The following is a 22,856-nucleotide window of genomic DNA, read 5'->3' on the forward strand; positions in this document are numbered from 1 at the left end:
CATGGCAACTCAGCACTGAGAATGAAGACTGAGGTTAGAGCTACAGGTCTCTTGACTTGTAAATGAAGATACAGAGTGTGCTTCTCATAGAGCCCCGTGAACAATATGTGGAGAAACACAACAATTGACAGGTGTTATTGTCATGGAGATTGTCTTCCTGTTTTTAGTAGATTCACAGAATTGTCTTAAAAGACTGGAGACGTCTAGCTGCAAGAAACACAATGAAGTCGGCTCCTTTTGAAAAAATGAATCTGGAAAAGAAAAACAAGCTACCTACATATTTATATAGACAGAGAGACAGAGAGACAGACACATTGCAATAACCTGATACACGAGAGGTACCCCTGCAGACACCTGAACCTGGCAGCTTCTTGGCTTCATAATTCATCATGACCAGCCTCGCAATAGCAGAGTCCTTCAAGGCCGTTTGGTCTTAATGTGTGTCAGTCAGATCGTGGACAGCACTCCAGCCTGCTCAGCTTGGATAACTCCACTGCCATTGTCCTTTTGTATTGTATTTCCCCTCAAAGGCACTTCACCGCTTGGCGATACGCACATTCATTACAGTATGTAGTGGTGTGTAATTTATGCCAACGCTCCATATTAATGGAATGCAATTGCCGCAAATAATTGTTCGTGAGGGCACCCCTTCTTCACGTTTGAGCCATGAATACTAAGTAACGACAAAGTTTTCGGCTTCAGGCGTCGTGAAATGAAAGAAGTCGACAAATAATTAGTTGAAAGCCACTGAGCTGACCATCTGGATGGTGCGTATCCTCCACCAGCAGTGCTCCCGCTGAATCATTTCCACAGTCTTACCATTCGTATCATCCTCCCTCTCTCCGTTTCTGTGCTGCCATCTCTCAGTTTGGCTTGGCACGCCACACTTTGGCGCTCCTGGTGCTGCATGGTGAAGGAAAAACCCTGGCATGTCGTCCAGGAACCGCGATTCCTCCGCCTCATTCTGGGGTCCTCCCCGGGTCTTTCTATTCTTCCCAGACATGTTTCCCAGAAGCCTGCTCTTCCATGGCACGGCGGAGCTCTCCAGATTCCTCCATTTGGTCTTGGTGAGAGCTGATCTGGAGCTGCGCCGTGGCCCCTCTCCAGTTGCGGGGCCTGCCAGGATCCACAAGTCTTTCCAGTTAAGACGCTGGTGCCAGGGTGAGTGTGTGTGTGTGTGTGGGGGGGGGGGGGGAGCAGGCAGTTGGATTGTGGGATCACTCCGCTGTGACCCATATCCCTCCGTTCTGCTCTGAATGCCTCAATATGAAAACAACCCAATTACTGTTGACCCCTGCACCGCCTCCAAAACACAGCAGCAACGACTAATTAAAACTGAAAAGGTTCCCATTCCCTCCTCTTGTTTTTGCTCAGTGTGTGAGTTTGGGAGAGAGAGTGTGTGTGTGTGTGTGCATATACTTGTATTGAACTGAAAGCCTGCATTTATGTGTCTGCGATAGTGAGGAATGGCTAACGGGGGTTTGTGCTGAATGGAAATATGATTGTCCGTGTGTAGTTACAACCCACTTGCTCAGAGCAGGACAGTTGAAAGGGGAGAAAAAAAGCAGCACAGAGCCATCCGAACAGGCTGTCTCCTTCTCACCAGTCAGACCCTGGGGGCATGAGGCGACGAGTCATCAACCTGCCGATATGGCTGGCTGTGACAGGAGCTTCCAATCCAATCTCTATTTCATTCAATTACCATCCCCTGCAACAGGCCACTGCGTTGTTTGCCCTCAAGAAGAACTTGTGTCGCACCCAGAGTTGGCTAGCGTGTTCAGTCTGCGCTGCTCTGTCGCTGGGCCCACGACTAAAAGACATTTCTCTTCAAACACTATCACGGCCGTGTGATTCAGATGAACAACCTGTAATACAAAACACGCCCTCCGAGGGATTGTGTCGCCAAACAATGAGCCTTCAAAACTGAAATATTTCTGATCAAATACATGAAAGAAAAGACAAATAATGAACGTGTTTATTCGTTTTCTGATGTGGGAGTTAAATTGTTAATTGCTCAAATGAACAAATGGCCACCAAACCAAGAAACCGGGCAAGAAATCCTGTGATCTGTGAAAAAAATAAACCTGGAGCTACTCCATCGACAATTAATTGCTGCTGCACTTTCTTGGCTCAAAGGACGCTCGTCTGAGCTTTACACCGAAATGATTTCACTGCAGTGCGAACAGTTGTTAACAGGAGAAAGTGCCCATATCGCCTCATAGCGATACCATGGGTGGCATCGTGGAAACTACATATTCATTGTCAGATGTCCACAGTTTTTTCTGTTGTTGGCAAACAGAATCTTTTTGTTTCCAGGAGGAGCTCAGAAATGTGGACATGTGGCGATTTCATGAACCAGTCGAACTCTCCTTTCCAGCAGGATTGCATTTCCACTCAGGTGAGTAAGTATTTGCAAGTAATAGCTGGTGCTTGTTTAAACTTGCTCGGCGCAGTTGGCAGTTGCTATTTCCCACGAAGGAGAACTAAGATGAAGACACATCATATCAAACTGGTTTCAAATACATTTCCTGTGACTGCCTCAACCTGCTCGCATTTCCTGTGGCTTCCTAACTGGCAGGCAGAGACATTTTCCAATTCAATTTGACTGAGATGTGCAAGTGTTACATTCAGCTGCTGCTGCAATATTTTTGTAGGTGCGCTGCCGTCTTTATTGCTAATCTGGAGCTATTTTTTTTATCAAACATGGATGAGAAGTCTTTGACATGCTCGGGGGAAGAAGAAGAAAAGTAAAGGTGAGCACTGAAAGCTCCAGAACAGCTACACTGAGATAAAGGTTCCAAACAGGTTCCGTATGAAGGGCTGAGGTTCTACCCAGAACCAAGGAATCAGTCTTTTTAAAGAAAGTAGTTCTTTGTGAGACGAAGGGTTTCTAAGGAAAGAGTTCCTCAAGGTTTGTTAAAAGGACCGTCCTATATCGTCCAAGCTTATAATACGCCATTAAAACTACAAATGTCAAGATTTGTCTTAATCGATAAATACAATGTTTTATTTCCTTATCATTTGAATTTTGTGTTTTTATGAAGAAAAAAAAGCCCACAATAAATTACGATAGCAAAGTAAAAGGTTAACATTTAGAATTGTTGATGGTTTACACTGACTTCAGAGCGGTTGAAATGATTTTTGGGACTGATGGAGCCTTGTAGACCAGCTCATCAAACAACAAAGGGATCTGGATCTACCAATAGGCAATAGGTATCGCGGAAAAAAACGTGATCAGGGATTTCTAAAAGTTACCGTATATTTGCTCCCTTTTTTCTTTCGCGCTGATCCGATCCGTGACTCCGAACCGAACCGTGTTTTTATGATCCTTTGCACCGCTACTGAGACCTGACCATCACATATAGAATGCGTGTCCTCTTCCTCAAAACATTTGCAAAACCAATTGTCTCGAAAAACAAATCGCACATTTGCAATCCGTGCTTAGCTTGCATCCTTCATTCCCGCATTTTGTCTGCAAATTGCTGCTGTTCTTGGCGCATTACCGCCAGCTGTTGATGGGCGGAACAGTGTGACACCATCGGTAGGAATGTGCATCAGGTCATGAGTGAGTTCCAGTCCACAGATGTACGAGACACACACAACACGGGGAACTACTCCTCAAAACGTTGCTCTGTTATTACACGTATACGGGCAAGCAATTCTGTCTCATAACATGGCGACTAAAACATTGACAGTAAATACTTTGTTTGTTCCCCATCCCTGAGCAATACACTAGTTACCATGTGTATTACCATATATGTGTTTTCCTGTTTGGATACAAATGTAGCACACATAGTTGCATTGTTTCCGTTTATTTTGTTGTTGTCAAATTTTTATTTTTTATTTTTCCTACTTAGTTAACTTAATACAATCATATTCAGTGTATATACTGTGCATTTGTATTACTTTGTTTTCTTAAATTGAATAGGTCCTGCTCTGTTATTTCATTATGTTGTATATAGTGTGCATTTTCCATCCCCAATATTTTATTTTATTGCGCAACCCTGTTTGCTGCTGCCACAGACACATTTCCCCTTGGGGATAAATAAAGTACATTTCTATTCTTCTATTCTATTCTAAATGCATGTTATGACTTCTGAATATGGTTTGAATGACTTAATCTTGCATTTACATATGGAGTTGTGCATCAACCTGGATGCATATTGATTCTTCTTTAAAGGAGGTCTAAATGAAGTTTACATTTTAAAAATGAATATTAAAACACTTCACATTAAGTGGCCTTCATATCCAATTAGATTTTCCCTTTGTTTGTGTCAGTCCGTTTGGTTTCTCTTTCTCCTTCAACCCCAGCAGCACCTCTGTCTGTCCTCCGGGAGACTTAAACTCTCCTCCCAGCCAGCAGATGCAGGGTCGAGCGCTTCACTCCACTGCACATCAAACAGTGAAAAGGAAGTCACTGCAAAATGTATCACAGTTATTCTTTCATGAATGTCACACCTCGGAGAACGACTGAATAATTCAGACTAAATTCGTCTGTGTGTAGTCATCGTTGTAGTCACTGTTTTGTAAGATATAGCGGTGACATCAATATATTTTGAGATATTATATGATTACCAAACGCAAAGGAAACTGTTGGACTGGCAGATTCTTCCTGCCACTGTGACGGGGCTGTTTATTCCAGCAAAAAATAGAGCTCAATGTTTCAAGATTTTAAAACAACAGATGTTGAAATGAGGGCGAGGCAAAGACATGGAAAACAGGAGAGCATAACAAGAAACTTCTGACATGCTTCTCCTGTTCAGTCCTGACAAAGAAAGAGATGTTTTCCTCGAAAAAGCAGGCAACATTATTCATGAGGAATGAGATCTCTCTTTTTTTTTGTTTTGAGAAAAACATCACCGCAGACAACACTCCTGCAGCGAGGAAGAGAATCAGACACAGATGATCTTGACCGTGGTTTCTGCTTAACGTTGAAAAATGCAGCAACATTTATGATTCAAACATGGAAATGAAACTGAAATTGTTGCATGAGCCAACTGGTTAACCTGTTGCCCGTTACATGCCGCCTGTTTCTTGAGCGGGAAGCGAGGGAGGAGGGGGTTGGCTCTGTGTGGCAGATCTGGTACAGGCCCCCAGGAGCCGAGGGCCTTACAGAGCGCAGTGAGGACAGCCACATCAGGGCAGCCCACAGACAGCTGGCTCCCTCAGATGATGCATTGGTCTTGGCATCCTAATTGGCCCCAGTGCCTCAGCCGTGGGAGCCTGGTGTTTCTGTGTGTGTTTGTGCATATGTCTGTCTTTGTGGGGTATTCAGCACTGTGTTTGTATTTGCTTTCTCCGTGCATCCGTTTGTTTGTGGTACAGATCTGCATTCTGGGGTTGCTTCTTGTATGTGTGAGAATGCTTGTGTTCAAGTGTGTGTGTGGCTCTTGCACTCCCTGTCTTTCTGAATGTACACCACATACAGCGCTTTGGGCCGGGATGTACTTCCACTGACCTTTCATCTGCTGCAGAATCCACACTGAGAATCCACACGCACGCGGGAGGACACAGGCTGTTTTATAATTGTGCATTGTGTTTATATTGTATTTATTCATCATGCACCATATGCTGTCTGTTTAATATATATATATATAAAAGATGTTACAACATATATCTTTTTTTTAAATCTAAAGCTCATCATGCCACGAAAGCGTCAATAAATTAAATGGAATTAAAAAGAGTGTGTACGAGTGTGCATCATTTTACTGCATGTGTGTATGGCATTAAGCAGTCCAACAGTTTAAGTGTGAGAGTGCGTGTGTGTGTGTGCGATCGTGCTGTCATGACTAATATCAGTCAAGTTAAGGCTTCATAAACAGAAATGACACGAGACATTTACATTATCCCGGACTATGTAATAAATGGAGTTAATTACTGTTGTCATCCTGTCTGTTACAGAACTGTCCGGGCACTCGAAGTAGTGGCGTTGGCCTGGTGGCCAGAGAAACAGTCCTGTAAAGGAAAGGGTCACAGGTCCAATCCCCACAGTTTATGTGCGCATCACTGCAGAGCACACGCCGCAGGGATACGAGATGCATCACGCATGTACATCCATCTCAGAGGAATACTTCCATCACTTGACTTTACTGTACTGATTCACTGCTGGTAAAAGGGGGTCATGTACCAAAAACAGAAACTGCATCAGTCCCACATGCATTTATGTCTAACAGCTGATCACTTGGATCACTGCTGGTTCAGTGTCTTGCCCCTCCCCCTTCTTGTTCAATCTCAGGACCTCATCCTGAAGCTGTCGGCTGTAATAGCAATTTTAACATGGACCAATGTCGACTGACTGGAAAAATAGGCTGCGACTTGCTCAGAATTGGAAATATATAGTGGACCAATTACCCCCTGTGGTGATGGCAATATACCAGTGTAGCTGTAGGCTGGAGCTGCTGTGGGTGTAATTGATGTTGCCTGGTGGCTGCCAGAGCGGTTGGAGACATTTCCTCTAATAGGCCCTGCCAGGGGTCATGGCACACGCTACAGACCAAAGCACTTACAACCTGACCAGCTCTCCCATGTCTCCTCCAATACACACCGTAGCACATGTGTGGAGCAGGCTTGTTGCTGTGGGGGCGTAAACACACAACAAGTCTCTCGACCCACGGGTTACACGGAGAACAAACTCCCTTCTTAAGGTTCGTGAACTTTGTATGCTCTCAGTTTTAGTATACGCTGTGTTCAAAAGCTCGACTCGTCACAGCCAGATGGCTGAGAGGACTACTGTGCATTTTTTAAATGTTGTTCATGCTTTTAGTCCGTAGTCATCTTTACAAATAAATAAAGTTTGTTTGTGTGAAGGTTTTTGTGAAAAACAGTCACATTTTTGTTGTTGTACAATGGTTCAACCAGGCTGACAATTAAAAGAGCAGCAGGAGAGAAAGATCCCTCCGAGCATCAGTTTATTAAGAATACAAGATGACATTGGTAAAATAAACTGGAATCTAAGCACCAAATGTGTGCAGATTTAAAAAGGAACAATTCCCTGTTTCAGTGTCAAGTGCACTATAATGCAGCCTGTAAGAACCCCCATAGAAATGGAAGGTTAGTCCGGGGTTAGCACTATTGGAATATCAGCTGAACATACGATGGACTGTCAAATCATCGTTTAAACCTATTCAACCTTAATAAACTAAGTAGACTACTCTAGCACTTAATCGTAGTCATTTGTTTTCTCAAATCTGTACACATGCAGTGACAATGTCAATTTGTAGGATTACTGGTATTTTATGCGCTCACTATTTCTAAAACCTGCATGAATTGTTTTTGGCCATGTGTGGGCAGTGGGAAAATGCTGCAAACACGACTTTGACAAATAACGTAGGGAAATAGTTGCCAATAAATTTGGAGTTTTGTTTTTGTCTATCTGATGAATGCCGATCCAAAATTCACCATTCTTTCAACTCCGGTTTGGTCTCCACCAACTCCTGAGGGAATCATCTGACCCTCGATCTGCTAAACGCTCCACATTCTCCAGCTAGCTGCTGACGTTATGGGTCTGCTGTTTGGTGCAGAGTAGTGCACACTGGCTCTGTATTTCCATAATCAATTTGTTCTACTACGAGTGAACATGCGGTTATGAAATGACTGTTGCGGTACCTTTTGGACAGACGTTTTCCACTATGGTAGTTATCAAGATATAGCTGTAAGGCTACCACGGGCTCATATTTGTGCTATACAGTCGAGAAAATTGTTCTGCAAAGATAATGATGCACTCCCTCTTTTATAAGGACATGAATTATCTAAATACGAGTCTATGATGGACTGTGCTTATGAGGAACCCAATGAGCCACAGATGATAGATACCGCGTTCATTAAGAGCACGCACATTTGAATAACTCGTTTTTGGAGAATGATTGATTTCACTCAGAAAACCTCCACCTCAGGGTTTTATAATTAACCTGCTGTATAGTGTACCGTGGGGAACATTTCATCGTTATTGGGGAAGTCTACCTCCGAAAGATAAAATGAAAAACCCAAGTAGTGCAGCGGGCAAAGGGATCCAGTAAACCTGAGTATGGAAAACATGGAAAACATATCCGGGGACGAGTTTGGTTTTGGTAAGATTCCCGACATGCACGCTCACCAATTTGTGTGTTGCATCCGTACATGAATTTGCTCATCAATTGACGCATATAGAAGACGTTCAGTTGGACGTTCAGCTGCCATATGCCAAGTATGGTTGGATGGAATGTTATGGAATCTCAGCCAAAGAGCTACAGAGAAATGTACGGCTGTCTTTTTACACCAGCATGATAACTAAAAGCATAAGCAAGTTTATTTTCCGGGGTATTCCTTTTTTTTGGGGGGGGGGGGGGGGGGGTCGTGCACAAATCTCAGCCGGTCCTGGAGGAGTAACCTGTGTTGCAGTTGCTTGAGTTTGATTTGTGAACTACGTGCCACTTCTCAGACAATCACGAGTCAGGTGAGTGTTCGACAGATAAGGGTGAGATTGCCTCATCCTAATTAGCATCATGCTGGAGGAGGAACACGTCCTGATTCAACCTGAGGAAATATATTGCAGGACATATGAATCCCTGTGTCGTGGTAAACAACACTAGTGGTACACACATTCCTGCATTCGTAAAGGAAAAAAACAACTGCTAATTCATGACGTATCGAGCAGTTCATGATCAACGCTGATATATCACATTCCGCTTACGATGACATGAACAATGAAAAGCAGCAAACCGTCACATTGAAGTTGTTGGAACAAGAGTTGAACAGTTAATTATCGAGACAGCCGCCAAATATCTGTTGCTTAATTGAGAAATCATATAAACTCTACTTGTGACTGCGGCTGCTCTTCATTAGAAGTCACTGCGGAATCTGATTTGATCCTTTATTTGATACGATTGGATCGTAAAGTGTCACTATGATTGATTCTCCCACCCCCATGCCCACCGATGCTCTCTCTCATCTTATAACCTAACATACAGAGATACTCTTTGATATGGACCTTCTGTCACTGTCTACCCACTGAATCATATTCTGTCTCCTCTCTTATTCTAGTTGGTCTCAAATGTCCTTTTCATCTGTATCCTTGGCTCTTTTCTTTCCAATTTGTCTGCTTACATTCTTGGTTATTCCACCGCTGCGCTCATATGAGGTCCTCGTGACAGCTCAATTGAGGCAGCCGTTCTGAGGTGTCAAGAGTCGGAGGCAACACCTTTATCGGGAGAGAAAAGTTGAACGTTATTCTAATATGAAACTGAATGAGGCGATACAGACTTTCTCTTTCTCTTAGGACAGCCTCTGCAGAGCGGACGTGTGGCAACTGAGTTGTGTACCACCTCCACAAACTGCTGATAGCCACAGAAGTTCCAGAAAAGGTCAGGCGGTTTCTACGTGTCCGTCAAGGGCTGAGCAAACAACTTGCAATGACACTGCCTCACCTACTGCAGCGTGAGCGTGATATGACGTGACATTTCAGTGCATTTGTCCTTCAGAGTACATGAGAGGTTGACATCATATATTGCCTTTCCGGGTGCAATTTCATAGAAACCCCCGTTGTGAACTATTAAATTATCACATCTGAATTTCATTTCCTCCCTGGCTGTTATTTTCTGATGTTTCTGTCACACATGTGATTGTTCTTTTTTCCATTACAGCCTTCAGCAAGCGACTCCAGACAAGAGAAAAAAGTTGAAAATGCTAAAATATAAATGTTATTTTGTTGACACATGAAGCTTTTTATGAAAGAAAAAAAAAAAAGCCCAATTTCATACTGCGACCACATGTGTGGATGTTGTTTGTGGCGAGGAGAGTACGCGTTGTAGTCAAGCTCGCCTCTTTCAAGCCCTCCTGCATTCTGAACCTGTGTCCTGTTCCTCATTAACTTTTACTGTGGTGGTGACCCTGCCATTCATTTACAGACAACTGCTTCCTGACTGTGTTGTTTTTTTGCTTCCTCTTAAAGCAGAACTATTCTCTCCAGAATGCTAATGCCTTGTAAATGTAGAAGTGAGGCTGAGTTGAGAGGGAGCAAACTGCCTTCTCTTCTTTTGGTGAGCATTGTTAAAAAATTCAATTACGGTGCTGAACCACGGATGAAAAAACAAGGCCTTCAGTGTCGGTGTGCTTTTTTTTTTCTTTTCTTCGAGCACAAAGCCGTTTTCTCTCAGCTAAAGACATTTGCCAGGTTTGTACTTGGCAGAAGATCCAGGCGACACAAAAAGGGATCGATTCTCAGTCATCTGCAAGGTGAACTCAGAATCAATGTCTGTTCTGGGGCAGCTGCAACAATGGGAGAGGTGCATACAGTATATCAATAAAGATGTCTGCTGCTGGATTCCTGTGGATCCAGTAATCATCAAATATGTTTGGGTTTTCTTAGTGTGTGCAAAATTACTTGAAATCAATCATTGTTGAGATTGTATAAACACAGACCATTATTTTTTCAATTTGTTCAGCGATTCTAGCCCCAGATAGGTGTCCATGCAGGCATGAACCTTTACTGGACTGTATTTTAGTACATGTTTTACTGTATTTAAGTACATGTTTTACTGTATTTAAGTAGATGTTTTACTGTATTTAAGTACATGTTTTACTGTATTTTAGTACATGTTTTACTGTATTTAAGTAGATGTTTTACTGTATTTAAGTAGATGTTTTACTGTATTTAAGTACATGTTTTACTGTATTTAAGTAGATGTTTTACTGTATTTAAGTACATGTTTTACTGTATTTAAGTAGATGTTTTACTGTATTTAAGTAGATGTTTTACTGTATTTTAGTACATGTTTTACTGTATTTAAGTACATGTTTTACTGTATTTAAGTACATGTTTTACTGTATTTAAGTAGATGTTTTACTGTATTTAAGTACATGTTTTACTGTATTTAAGTACATGTTTCACTGTATTTAAGTACATGTTTTACTGTATTTAAGTACATGTTTTACTGTATTTAAGTACATGTTTTAGCTGTACTTGAATTGAGTATTTCCATTTGATGCCACGTTGTATTCTATTGTACTCCACTACATTTGTCTGACATCTACAGCTACTTGTTCTTTGTATGATTGTACATACAAAACATATTATTGGCTTAAAAGAATGACGCGGTGCTCCAGGTTGAACTACACAACAGTATGGAGTGTAGCTAGCATTAACTCAACAGTAAAAATCTGCTCACACGGTAATGCATCGGTAATAACAATCCAATCATATAATAATGATACAGCACTGAGAGGAGATGCTCTGCTCCACAATGAGCACTTTCACCATTTGCTCAAATTAAAATCTGCTGTACTGGTTTTTAAACATGCACCATTTCCTGTGAATCCTTCGTCCCATCGGTAGGCTATCTGAAGGCGGCATGGGCATCGTGGATTCCGTCACTAACATTAAAATCGACTCCATAAAGAGGTAAATACTTTGAATGGCTATTGCTGAAAAGATACCAACCAATAATAGCATCACATAGAGGTTTGGTTTCATGAATACCTTCGCAATTAAACAATGCTTCTGTATTTGGACTTAAGTTCTTTCTTTACATGAAATGGAGACTGTTTTAAGTGTGGTATTGCTACCTTTACTTAAGTACACGATGTCAACCGTTGGTCTCCCACCATTGCATGCGGCTTCCTCACCGTCAAGGACAGCACGATGAATCTCAGCCTTTTTGCCGACTCCCGGAGCCATCGCGCCTCTTGCTGTTCTGCTCGGACGCACAGTGACGAACATGACAAGTTCATCCGATCGATCAGACGTTGCACTATCACCGAGCAGCAGATCGATGCAGAGCACCGCCGTGCTGTTTACAGGCATGCCAAGGCATACGGAGAGCAGACCTCCGCTCGGCATCGGAGCCGGCATACTTTTGCGATGCGAAACACATTATTACCATCAAGCAGGGCGATGCATTCATGCTGCCTTATGCATTATTACCTTCGGGAGCAGAAATATAAACTACAGTTGCGCAGCATGAAAAACACGAAACATGTAATTTGTCCACAAAGGATATTGAACTAATGTTTATGACACCAATAAAGGCCACAGGCATCCGATTGCCAAGCTGCCTGTGCTATATATCTTTCTCCTGTTAGGTACAGTGCAGAGCTTTTCTTCTTTTTCCTGCAATGCTTATTTTCTGCTCGTGCAGCAGCTGAACGGGAGGCATCCTGCGGCACCTGCATCAGATTGAGTCGAAACAAGGGTTTGGTGCCGGTTGGCTCAAACAAGATAGCATCTCTCTCTTTTTTCCCTCTCGGTCTCTTGCCATAGGCCAGCCTCCTCCTGTTTCCTTTGCTTCCTAAACCAAATCTCCCTCCTGGGGGACGTCGGCAGGCAGCCTGTTGCTGGGTAACCAGAGAGGATTGTGGGTCAGTGAAATTATCAGTTGAATACCAACAACAGCTCCTCAGCCTTCAGGATAATGATATCAAACGTAAATACTGATCAAATATAGCTTCACCTCACTGACCGTGATGGCCACGTGATGGTAATGTTATTCCCCGACTCTCTCACCTCATTAGTCTGCTACCTACACAGGTTCATTTCACTTAAAGTCAACCTCACCTAAACAGTTAATATCACCTGTTTAGATCAGAAGGCGGCAACCTTTTAGATGATGTGCTCGTTAGCACACATTGATTTCTGGGATTCACCAATATTTTCTCATTTGTGCTCTTCTCTACGGTAAGAAGCTCCGACCAAGATAAGAAAGAAACATCTTGTTTTCACAGTCCACAAATCCCCACGGCCACAATTTGAACAAGAATCATATGTTGTAGAGTAATTATATTATTAAAGATTATTACATTCATGGGCTAGAGAAATACAATTTGTCCATGGAGTCCATTAAGCCTATAAACAGCCTTGGATGATGGTGTGTGCGTACAGCGTCTGAATGGCTTACATACTGCTCTTTGATGCTTTTTGATTTAAAAAAAGGTGTTTAAAGGATTATTTTACCGTTGTGCGGTGATTACCAACTACTGCTATTAGCTCATTGTAAAATAACTCGAATGCAAACAGTTTGGTGAACACTAGTCCAATATATTACATACAACTTTTGTTGAGAAATGACTCAATGAATCACAAATGAGAGTAAAACAAAACCACATCAGATTATCTCCGGTCATTTTCTGAGATTCAAATATTTCTAGAAAGGATGTGCTGTTATGAGGTTTATAAAGCCGCAGCCCACAGCAGCAGTGAACCAGTTTCCAATCACCTCTATCCCACTGAGACACGAAGCAAAGTGTTCAACGCAAAGCTATTCCAGAGTGTGAGATTAAAGAAAAAGAATGGCTTTAAATGAATTTGGATCAAATATAATACTGAGGCAGTGAGTATAATAGTACCGGGTGATAGTACCAGTGAGTATATATGCCTGATGGCAGTCCATTATTGATGATGCATTGCTCGTGGTCGGGTCAGTACTAGCTGAATAATTATGGCATTCACACAATGCACAGCTACAGTTATAGGGCTGGATTGAAATTGACAGATAAAAGAAGAGAGGATAGATACTCTCCTTTCATAAAACACTCTTCATCGCTCCGAGTTCTGACAGAATAGATTCCTGTAGCTTCTCACTGGTCATTGGACTATGTCAGCGAGTTCGGGTGGTCTACCTTTATTCAAGTGATGCCCTGTACATTTTTCTTTGAATAAATGCACGTTGTACTTTTTGTTTGTACTGATTGATATAATACACTGGTAATGCAACACTAGGGATTCAACCAGAGCAACGAAGCAAATTAGCACAGAGCTGCTAGGTGAACAAAAGGAGCGGCCGGTTTCCTTTGACCTGCGTCATCGGAACACAGCAACGACTGCATCATTCGACAATCGGAAACACAACTTTTCCCAGCCTGGCTAACCCTCAACAGGCCATATCGCCAGCTAACAACACCAAGAAAGCCATCTCCCTTCATGGACTGGTAGCGCTGACTGGGCATAGCGTAGGACTGCTTCACGTTTGTCAGTGTACGTATATATCGATTTGGTTTAACGTCATTCTCTGAGCTTCATTGTTCTCTTTGTAGTCAGGTAGTGAGCCGCTAAGTTAAAGTTGGTTATGCTTCACATGGAAGTCTTGTAAACTTCACCAAAACATACCAGGAAGACGATGTCATGCTTACAGGCGATGTAAAGATTCATCCGGTATACGACACACGCATTCAAGGTAACGTTATGTCTTCAGCCAAACCGCTTTCCCTTCATACCAACAACACCGACGTACTGTCACCTGAACTTGTCACCGTAATAAAAACAGCCGATGATCGCAGATTACCACTTTACAACTGTACACTCCTATTCTCAAGACTAAACTAAAGACCTAAACTCAATGCAATGCATTGCAGCTCAGCCAGTGTTGAATGGCAGACACCAACAGCTTGTTGCTGGAGTCAACGGAAGGGGAATCATCTGCTGATCCACTTCGGGATTCTAATCGGGCGCTTTAATTCAGTGATCCAGTCAGTCCAGGGAGCCAGGGTCAGCGGCGCGTAAACGGCCTGAAACACGTGACCGCAGTCATTTGAATGGAAATCGGCCCGGCTCGGCAGAATGCCATCGCACCCAACACCCAAATTTTAGAAAGCGTTGGGCTATTTGCCCCACGAGACCCACTTTGCTTTCTCTCTATTCTAGCGGCGCTTTAGTTGGGCACATTTGGGTCAACCGTTTAAACGCTTTCACCAAGTTGAATGAGTGTATCAACAAAGACCTTCTGTTCCTTTCTGCACCCAAATCAGGAAGAGGTTGATGGAACCTCCCGAAATCGAGACAATTTCTACATTGGGACATTCTGCTGCGGTCATCATAAATGACGACAGTGTTGGTTGGGATCTCTGGAGGATATGTGATGATTCGTGCTTTGGATTCTGTTTTGTACGATGTTGTTAGTGAGGCGGAAAATAAAAAAAGATGGTGGTTTATATTCCCCTGTGCAGATACCAAGATTAATGAGGCTAACTCGAGTGTTTTCATTGCGACCAGACCACAAACCACCAGGACTCTGAACTCCTACCCACTAATTACTTTGTCAATGTGTGCACACATGCATCTGTGTGAATGTGCATTCCTGAGCAAGAGAGAGACTCTGATAATAGTTGTCTGAGTTAATGAGTTGCTCACCAGAGTTACTAAAAGCCGAACAGCGATAGCGTGGGAGGCTCTACTCATGTGTGTGTTGGTATGTACAGTATGTACAGATAGGGCTGTAGATGTGGTATGTCCATTATGTGTGTGTGTGTGTGTGTGTGTGCTGTTACCGTGGAGGGGGCTGAGAAGGGGCCACTGCTTGGTGAAGCTGAAAGAGGAGAGATGACATGCTGTCAGTCTGAGTTGACGGTCACTGCTCAATGCTTTAGTGCTTCCTGACACTTCCTATTGAGACCAGGGAGAGCGCAGAGCGCCTCCAGCATGCCGAGGGAGCTCGCCTTTTAATTGAGCCTTTACCCAAGATTCATTTCACTCTGCACCTAGGGCTTCACTGGGAGCAGACAAAACCATGAGAGTGACAAAACTGGGCCTCACATTGTTCGCGCTTAGAGGCTGATGAAACCTAGACCTACATAAAAGTGTTCACCTTTAGAGACATTATTCCCGTTGAAACCTCGCTAATCTGAACCTCTAACACATGAAAGTCATTGTATAATGAGAATACCTCCATTAACCACGATGGCTTTGTGGTTAGACTCGGATCGCTCGAGTCGGAGGATATTCGTGATAAAAGACAAATAAGAGAATGGGATGACCTTGTGCAAGATATCTGAACGCTGTAATATGATATCAAGATATGAAAGACAGAATGTATCTGTCATCCTGTCTAAGTGCTGAAACCATTCTTCAATAACAGAAAATGTTTACAAAACAATTTGATAATTAGGTCATTTGGTAACACTGTATTTTACAGGTCTGTAAATTCCAAATAATTTCATAATAATCTACAAGAGAGTTTCCTGGAAATAATAGTATGTCATTTGCTGCAGACTACGGGGAAAACATAAACAGTGTTTGATTTAGTATGTTTTTAATTCATTCCTTCCCATTAATTACTACCTCTTCTTGAATCCAGCGCAGCAGGTCAACTGAACACACGCAAATGTGAACTTTGTCTACAGGCATATGAACAGTTTCTCTATAATTAGCTCCAAATTACATCGTTCAGTCTTCAAGGGTGTTATTAGGACCTGTAGAATAAAGCCTCACCGGTAATTTATCAAACAAAACAATACCGAACATCTGCGGGTTCCACATTCGCAAAACATGAGGATTTGTTGCTTTTCTATGCTTTGTATGTAAATTGAATGTCTTATGATTTTGGAGCATTTAGCGCATTGAGCTCTGTGTAATAGATCGAGATCTAAGATTCTGACATTGTGTTTTATGAGGAAATACTCTCATTGTAATCATGACCTGAACCACACTGTCCACTGATTAACATTCCATAAAGGCGACAGCACATTAAGCTGTGGCCCGTTTCACAAATGCAGGCACATGGAACCCCCTTACAGGCTGAGAGCAGGAATGGGTCGATGACGCATGGTTTTGGCCCTCGTGTTGTTACGCAACATCACTTCAGAAAGAGAACCGGATTCCTCTGCGACTTAATCTCTAAAGCCCCGTTCTGACAGCGGAGACGAGAAACCACAGAGTCCTAGCAGCCTTCATTAGCACCAGCTGGAAAGGAAGCACCTCACCTGCTGTGACAGATCTTCTCAGACCTCTCAGAGCAAACAATGCGCTTCATTATTCTCCTCCTACGGCGCCTCCACCGGTCCAGTGTGACGACTTGCTGCTCGAGGAAAGGATGACACACACAACGCTATATTGACTTTATTTGCAAATAAGTAGAACGATCCAACGAGGTACCGAGATGTGCAAACTCAATTATTTAGGCTGTACGTCAACCTTTTTATTCAAAAAACATGTCATTATATTATCCTAGATTATTTGAAGACACTTATGAAAAAGAGAGAACGTTAACTAGCATGTGAGAGAGCACCGGAATAGCACATATAGTGACTTGTTTTACTGGGAGACTGAAAGTAGAGTAAACATGTCATTCTGAAAATGTGTAGTTTTATCGATATTGTATTATGAACAAGCATTGGTGTCATTCCCCTCAAAATGAGGGAATATCAGATCGCCTGCACCTGAGCTGTTGTCAACGGCACATGGACAAAAAAATAGAGTATGGACAGAATGAATCAAGTCCCCCCCCCCCTCGCCCACGCCCTCTCTTCAGGTGGTCTCACTTGTTGAGCAGGGTTTTTTAAGACTGAACCAAACAGATAAATCGCTCGTTAAAATGGCGGGGGGGGGGGGGGGGGGTTTGCAGTGTATATGGACTGGAGAAATTTCCCTGGTGACAGACGGCTCAATAGTGATCCCTGTCTCTATGGCTCAGTGTGTGTTCTGACTCCCCGCCTGTTAATAAGCAAAGCTCCCAGAAGGCACAGCTGGCTTCTCTGTTTGCCTTGTTACCAAGGTCTATCCTATCAATAGTACATTTAATGGAGCGGCCAGGATGCAAAATGCATACCACAGGGGTGTTCAATGTATGAACTGTGTACTGTACACATACGGTATACAATTACTACCCGGAAAATATAAATATACAGAGAATAAATGCTTTGATAGCGATGGGAAGCTGCTCTTAAGTACAGCAGTTGAGCTGAATGCTAATATGTTTTGCACGTTCACCATGTTAGCTTAGCATCTTGATCTCCTAGCATTTGCAACATGGGATGTCAGTTTTGCAGGTATGACAGTATGGACATTTTAGAGCCACGCTAGTACTAACTATTGCACCCCTGATCTACCATCTGCACATTTCCAGAGGTGCCTCCAGAATGGGGATTTTATTTACCGCCACACTACTAACAAATGCCCCAAACATGACCTCTATTGCAGCAGTGGCTCGGGGATCTGGGGAGTGCTCTTCAACATGGAGAGGCTATATCAGAGACAACGTCTTCCGTTACTTGAGGACAGGAAAAGTAGATGGTCATCATATAAATATAGTGTTTTGAGTTTTTGTAGCCGTAATGTTGCAACCTCAAAAGTGTCCAGTAAACCCGAATGTTACGATTGAAATAGTTATTGTCTTGTAAGTCGTATTGTACATTAAAATCCTAAAATCATGGTGTTCTTAAGTTTAGGCTCACACAGAACTAAAAGCTTTCAGATGTATTGTTCAGTCCAGTTTCTTCAGTTTTTTGTGCTGTTTCATGGTAAGTTTATAAGTTTTGTTTTCGTTTTATTGGATGGCATGTAAGTATGAAAATGTAAGTACTTATTAGAAAACTGTCTGCTTGCATTTTAATGTAGAGGGGTTACATTTATGCATGCCAGCCTTATCCCACTCTCTCACATAATTTAGATCTCAATTGACAATAACTTAAGTCGAGTATCATTAACAGTTATGGAGTTCACCAGTCGGCACAAACTGCAATAAAAATAATAGAATTTGAAGTGTTTGAACCACAAATTGCTCACATTAATTTGAGTTTCCTGAAAGTGTTGATGAGAGACGATCCCCATTCTTTCAAATGTTATCTCCCAACCAAAGGTGCGAGATGGCTAATTACTTCATTATATAGTACTTTTATTTCAGTAATCATTTTGTAAAAGTGTCACTCTACCATACGGTATTTCACTCCGTAATGAAACGTTCCTCTTTTCAGCGCTACAGACTTTCTGGTGTGACGATTTTTCATTATGATGAGTCATGAGGACGGGCAGCCCGAGGTGCTGAGACAATTCATGAGGATATAGCCGGGCTTTTTTTACTAACAGAAACGGCGGGTGTAGCAAAATTCTCTTTTCCTTCATTTTAGCAGATTTTTCAGAGGAAAAAAAAATGTCCTTCCTCTGCACCATTGTGACTCGAACACAAACACACAAAACAAAACACACACAGACAAAGGCGGGGATGAATGTATACCTGTATATATAAACCACACACACACACACACACACACACACACCGTAACTTTGAATGAATATCCTATCACTCCTTGACCTCACAACTCTACTTAATCCTTCTTCTGAAGTTAACCTTAAACCTAAATCCTGAGCATGAATTAATCCCTCAAAGAAGCCCAGAGAGGACACTTTCACCGGAAGAAAAATAAAGAGCACGCACACACACACACACTCTGGTGTTGTGTTTACAATGCGGCGTGGAGGTGAGGGTGATCTCTATTGAGTGTTCCTTCTACTGCGCTGTCCTCAGCTGGCAGGGGCTCTATCCTTGAGACGCTGCCCATCTCTACGGAACTCATGCCAGTGGACATTAGTCTCGGCCCGGTCCCTCTGTTTGGGATTCATAACCATTAATAATGCATTCACTGTGGCGGACTTATGAGGGGGGGGGGGGGGGGGCTTTTTCCTTTACTGCAGCGCACCGGCCCATTTACACGCTCCAAAATGACGCACAGCGCAGAGCTGCTTCAGTGGCCGTCGCATTCAAGCTGGAAGAGAGAAAGAAAGAGAGGAGATAGAGAGCTCCCACTTTGCTGTCTGTCTCCATTTCCCTTCTCACACACACACACACACACGCACACGCGCGCGCGGTTGCTAGGTTACACCACAACTAATCACCGGGAAAATTATCTTCGTTCAAAACCGCATCGCTCACTCGTATGAGGACATACAGTATTTACCCCGCAGTTTAGATTGAAGATACGAGAAAATAGAATTTGTAAAGCAAGCAGGAGGGTTGTGTTTATGAATATACTTGTGTCCAGTGGTTAAGGATGATTTAGTTGACAATATGCCGAAATAAATCACCAATTCGGTTCTTATCAGTGCTCTCAAATTGAAGTTTAATATCCGCTGCTCCCGGCAATTTCCTACATCTTCGGGGCCTGTGCACCGGCAACCAGACACCCAGGACTTGCATGGAAATCTTTCCCATCACCATTCACCACCTCTGAGGGAGAAGATTATGAAGATTAGATTTGCCTTAAATAGATTTTTTATGGCAGGCAGAAACAATGCTATCCCGGAGTCACTCTATATGCAATTCACTCTGCCCAATGCCTGACAAAAAGCACTCGCCTTTCATTGTGCATGAAGCATGGCTTTGTGTGCTGGTGATTGAATCTTGCAGGGGAAGTAATGGCAAATGTTATGACCACTGACGTAAGGGGATGGAGACTAATACTGCTCCCTACCTTCCTCAGCAAACCACGAGTCGACGCAATCTGTCTGCAGGCCGTAAAAATAGGGGCTGCACTGCATGGCTGTATGTGTGTGTGTGTGTGTGAGAGAGGATGCAACAAAATATGAAAACAAGATGATCAACCGTTTATATGGTTAGGAACTCGGTTGATATTTTTGTTATGTAGCCATGAAACCGCAACGTTTTCCAAAACCTAACCGAAAGTGTTTGTGTTGGCTAAACTTGACCACGCTTGAGCCAGAAACCCAAATCTCCTGTGTCAAAGTCCTGCGCTTGTAAATGAGTCATGCTGATGTATCAGATGTTATATCAGCTGTGATATACAGTATTAGCTTATCACAAACATATTTGACTCAGTGCAAATGTTGGCTAATAAGTAACAGGGAAATTGCCACGCAGCAATGCCAAAGTTTGTTTAAGGGGAATTAGAAAAGTGTTTTTACAACGAAAGTTAAGAAAGTCAGTCACAAAAGTTTTGTTTTACACAATCTCAACATTTTCCATGTTATACCGTATACACATAGAAAACGCATGTCATGCCATTGATATCAACTCTTTCCTCCAGCACCACGTCTCAGCATGTGTGGAAATTGAATTCATAAAACGGGCAGTGTTAGTGCAAGTGTTGATTGGTCTAAAACCACATGATCACATATTAATAATGAACTAAAGCATGGCCATGTCTCTGAATAGCTCACTGGCCGCTGCGTTAATCATACTTATTATTTGATTGGTGGACTTTATTTTTTCTTTCACACTTCTTATATTTCGACGGTCTTTGTTGCCCGATTACCCCGATGAAAGCGAGCGGCTCAATCCCGCCACTCTTACGTGACTACGACTAAAGTGATTCTGGAGCTTTGACTCTTCAGTGTTCGTGAACGACTCAGCCCACTGAGCTACAACACACCAATACAGGTGCCGTTGTTCATTAACATTTATTGGCCATAATTAGCCCGGTGACATGCCGGCGTTATTTACGGTCATCTCGTCAGAAGTAATGACCGCAAAAGTTGAAGTCTCGTGGTGATAGCAGATCCAATAACCATAATTCATATGCAGCACTGATGAAGGGGCTGTTTATTGGATCCCTCTAGTACAGGGGTCTCAAACTCATTTTCACTCCGGGTAAGTGAAGGTAACTCTAGAAGGTAACTGTGTTACCAACAGAAGTGACTGGCACGACACCTATTTTCTGTCCTCCTGTCCTGGCTTGTTCACTGGAGGCAGCGGCGTTTGGTCGTGTCCTGCGGTGGCAGAGACATGTAGACGAGAGCCAGCGAGATGTAATGACCCACACCATCAATGACCCGAGCCCCACCAGTAGCTCTGCATGGCTGAGACAGAACACCTGATATTAATGACAGAAGAGCTAGAATAACCTCTGCTGCCTCACTTTCTTCTCCGTCCCAGAAACAGTCAATTGGTCAGGCGGCTGGTGTGTGTGCGGACATGTGTGTCACTCTGCACCTGTGTCACCCACACACATTTACAACATGTGTGCGAGGAGTGTTTTTACGAAGCAGAAGGCATTCTCAGTTTGATTTTGATTCAGATAAAAACTGGGATTGTTTTAATTTGAATGAAAAACAGACGTTGGAGACTAGCTGGTGAACACAATGAAGCATTTAGCAGCTATAGAGACAGATATTTCCTTTAAGAATCAGTGGACCAAAGACAGAGCTACGAGGAGAGTGAATATTGAACTTCCCAGTGAGCATTTTTTGGTTCAAAAGACGTATATGCCCGACGTCGAAAAGACGTTCAGAATTGGTTCAAAAGTGAAAGCTTTTTCGCCGTTTGTATATTGCCATAACCCAAACAACAATGTTTTGAGCATGATCTATTAACATTAGTACAGTACATTAACTAACACACATGTCTACTGTTTAGGTTTACTGTTCGTAACCTGCTAACGCTACATGCTAACAAGCTAGCAGCCTCGCCCGCATGATGATCATAACATATTAATGGTATGGTAATAATATTTCGGTTTGCAATACTGGAATAAAGTAGTTCAAGTACTTACAGAGTACGTCGTTAGCGTGAAGCCTCGTTTATTCCATCAGCTCGTTCACTTCCTCGTCACTCAGTAAGAGCTAGCTAGCTCAAACTTTGTCGTGTTTCCAGCCTCTACCTTAGAACAATGCAGAGTCCGTGCGCATGCGTATTCCAGCAGTAAACACTGAGTTGTATTTTAGTGAACATATGCAGACATGTGCTCTGCTCTCATTATGTCCTGTGAGCTGCTTGTGGACAGCACACAGTCTATAGTTCCATATTTACGACGTTTTATATGAGACATTAAATGCGTTGAAATAACGTCTTCGTATAGACCACATAGGAACGGACAGCGTAATAGGATTTTTGAGAAATAAGTTTAAAGTAACCAAAATCGCGTCTCTTTCAACCTACAACTGAACAAACCATCAATATTTTAAAACAAATTGGTGTTTTGTGGCACGTTGATATTGTAACCGTAATTTAGCCGGTTCAAAAGACTGTTAAAATAAGTCTTAGACGTTCAGACCCCATATCAACGCTTTTTCAACCAGAAATCAACGTTGAAATCCGGGTTAGTGCTCACTGGGAAAGCACAACTTCAACTGAAGGGTCATTTTTCTCCGTAACTGCTGGATGTGTAACTAAGTAACTGATTTAGTCATTCCTTTTTTTTTTTTTAATTAATTGTCAATAGCTTTC

This window comes from Melanostigma gelatinosum, assembly GCF_949748355.1.
Source record: "Melanostigma gelatinosum genome assembly, chromosome: 15".
NCBI classification, from domain to species: Eukaryota; Metazoa; Chordata; class Actinopteri; order Perciformes; family Zoarcidae; genus Melanostigma; species Melanostigma gelatinosum.